The sequence below is a fragment of the Lynx canadensis genome, chromosome D1 (genome assembly GCF_007474595.2).
Source record: "Lynx canadensis isolate LIC74 chromosome D1, mLynCan4.pri.v2, whole genome shotgun sequence".
Classification (NCBI taxonomy): domain Eukaryota; kingdom Metazoa; phylum Chordata; class Mammalia; order Carnivora; family Felidae; genus Lynx; species Lynx canadensis.
The window spans coordinates 58391493-58394794 of record NC_044312.2 but is presented as its reverse complement, the minus strand read 5'-3'; the positions used below and the strand labels follow the sequence as shown (position 1 = coordinate 58394794).

Here is a 3302-nt window from a genome sequence, read left to right as displayed (position 1 = left end):
CACTGGTGTCAGTATAGAGCCTGATTAGGATCCTCTGTCTCCTCTCTCTCAATCCCTTTCCTGCTTGTGCTCTCTCTCTTTTTCTGTCTCTCAAAAATAAACATTAGCCTGCCTGATCGTGCGTGTTCTGGCCACTCTGTGCCCTTCTGCATTTGGCATCGCCACAGCTGCCCTCATTCACTCCCCACCCTGCCACCCGCAGCCATGGCACCAGGCCAGCTCGCCTAGTTTAGTGTCTCTGACAAAACGGGCCTCGTGGAATTTGCCAGAAACCTAACTTCTGTTGGTGTGAATCTGATCGCTTCTGGAGGGACTGCAAAAGCTCTCAGGGATGCTGGTCTGGCAGTCAGAGATGTCTCTGAGCTGACGGGATTTCCTGAAATGTTAGGGGGCCGTGTGAAAACCTTGCATCCTGCAGTCCATGCCAGTATCTTGGCTCATAATATCCCAGAAGATAATGCTGACATGGCCAGACTTGACTTCAATCTTATCAGGGTTGTCGTCTGTAATCTGTATCCCTTTGTGAAGACAGTGGCTTCTCCAGATGTAACTGTTGAGCAGATTGATATTGGTGGAGTAACCCTCCTGAGAGCAGCAGCCAAAAACCACGCTCGAGTGACAGTAGTATGTGAACCCGAGGACTATGTGGCCACGTCCGCAGAGATGCAGAACTCCGACAGTTAAGACACCTGCTTGGAGACTAGACGCCATTGAGCCTTGAAGGCTTTCACTCGTACGGCACAATATGAGGAAGCAATTTCAGATTACTTCAGGACACAGTATAGTAAAGGAATATCTCAGATACCCTTGAGGTATGGAATGAATGCTCACCAAACTCCTTCTCATCAAAAGCGCTGAAGCCCAATCTTCCCATCACAATTCTAAATGGAGCCCCTGGATTTATAAACTTGTATGATGCTTTGAATGCCTGGCAGCTAGTGAAGGAACTCAAAGAAGCTTTAGACATTCCTGCTGCTGCCTCTTTCAAACATGTCAGCCCATCAGGTACTGCTGTTGGAAATTCCACCAAGTGAAGATGAGGCCAAAGTCTGCATGGTCTACGATCTGTATAAAACCCTTACATTCTGGGGCGCCTGGGTGGCTCAGTTGGTTAAGCATCCGACTTCAGCTCAGGTCATGATCTCAGTTTGTGGGTTCAAGCCCCGTGTTGGGCTCTGTGCTGACAGTGCAGAGCCTGCATGGGATTCTCTCTCTCACTGTCTCTCTCTCTCTCAAAAATATTTAAAAAAACAACAACAACCCTTACGCTCATATCAACTGCATATGCAAGAGCAAGAGGGGCTGACGGGATGTCTTCATTTGGTGACTTTGTTGCATTATCTGATATTTGTGATGTCCCTACTGCCAAAATTATCTCCGGAGAGGTATCGGATGGTATTGTTGCCCTAGGATATGAAGATGAAGCTCTGAAAATACTTTCCAAAAAGAAAAGTGGGAACTACTGTGTTCTTCAGCTGGACCAGTCTCACAGTCCAGATGAAAACGAAGTTCCAACTCTCTTGGGTCTTCGTTTAAGTCAGAAGAGAAATAATGGCGTCATCGACAGGTCATTGTTTAGCAATGTTGTGATCGAGAATAAAGATTTGCCAGCGTCTGCGCTCAGAGACTTCATTGTAGCCACCAATGCTGTGAAGTACACGCAGTCTGACTCCGTGTGCTATGCCAGGAATGGTCAGGTTATCGGTATTGGAGCAGGACAGCAGTCCCGAATACACTGCACGACCTTGCAGTGGATAAGGCAAACTATTGGTGGCTTAGACATTATCCACAAGTGTTTTCAATGAAGTTTAAAACTGGAGTGAAGAGAGCAGAAATCTCCAATGTCATTGATCAGTGTGTTACCAGAACCATAGGCAAGGATGAAGATTTGGTAAAGTGGAAGGTACTGTTTGAGGAAGTCCCTGAACTACTACTAACTGAAGCAGAGAAGAAGGAATGGGTTGAGAAACCTAATGAAGTTTCTATCAGCTCCGATGCCTTCTTTCCTTTCAGGGGTAACGTAGACAGAGCTAACAGGAGTGCTGTGGCATAGCCGCTCCTTCCGGCTCCTCTGCTGACAAAGTTGTGATTGAGGCTTGTGATGAACTGGGAATCATTCTTGCACATACGAATCTTCGGCTCTTTCATCATTGATTTCATTGCACAGCATTTTATGGTTTGTTCCATAATTCGCATGTGACATTTTGACAAATACATTTTTAAAAAATTAAAATATTAAGTCTTAGTCAAAACAAATAAATAAACATTTTAAAAAATCCCTTCTTTTTTAATCACTCATGCCAGCCAAGTGTGTTCCTCCTCCATCTCAACATTACTGGAACAGGGCCCTTTCTACTGCGACTCTGGCGACAGAGCAGTGAGAAGTGCCTTCCAGGGGCTGCTTGTCCCCTACTCTCTGCCTGTATGGTTCCCCTTTTCATGTCCTATTTAATATCTGCACTGCTGAGTAGGGCTAGTGGTAAGTGTCCCATAACCTTTTTGCATGACAAAATATCACACAAGGAGGAAACGGAAAGATAGCGACAGTGAAGCAGACATAACCTAAAATTGACCGATGTCACTATTTACAGATTGCAACCGGTTCTGTCCTCTGGACCAGCCTGCTCCTCAACTTGCATGTTGATTAAGCGCCAGGTGTGAGAGGTGAGAGTCAAGGTCTTTAGAGCAGTGGCCAGGTCTACTTATGGAGACCTCCCCAGTGGGCCCACTCCTCATGGCCCTTCCTTTACCAGGTCTTCTTTCAAGAAATCACCAGTTCCTTCCATCTCCCCAAAGAGTGAACCTTTTTTTTTTTTTTTAATTTTATTTATTTTGAGAGAGAGAGGGTACATACAAGTGGGGGAGGGGCAGAGAGAGGAAGAGAGGATCCCAAGCAGGCTCGGGGCCAGGAGCCAGAGCCAGATGTGGGGCTCCATCCCATCAACCGTGAGACCATGACCTGAGCCAAAACCAAGAGTTGGGAGTTTAACCAACTGAATCACCCAGGTGCCCCAAGAGTGAACTTTTAAAAACAGAAATCACATCACACCATTTCCTTGTCAGAAGCTCTCCACAGCTTTCCATGGGACTTGGTATGTGTTCGTTCCTGTCTGCTCACCTGGGTGGGAGGTACCCCAGAAATCTGAGGATCCGGGATGAGCCCCCAGTTTTTATTGAAGCCTCCTACACACCTCGCCTTCTCCCACAGGACCTGAGAGGAGGGAGAAGCTCCAGAGAAATGGGGCTTCATGGCTTCAGCCACATAGACACGTCTAGTGTCCTCCCAAATACTGTGTTCTGAG

The 3302-nt window shown here is 46.7% G+C and overlaps 1 pseudogene; it reads left to right on the top strand.

The window, feature by feature from the left end:
* The first annotated feature begins 204 nt into the window (after positions 1-204).
* Positions 205-2154, top strand: LOC115524682 (annotated as a pseudogene).
* The last annotated feature ends 1148 nt before the right edge of the window (positions 2155-3302 follow it).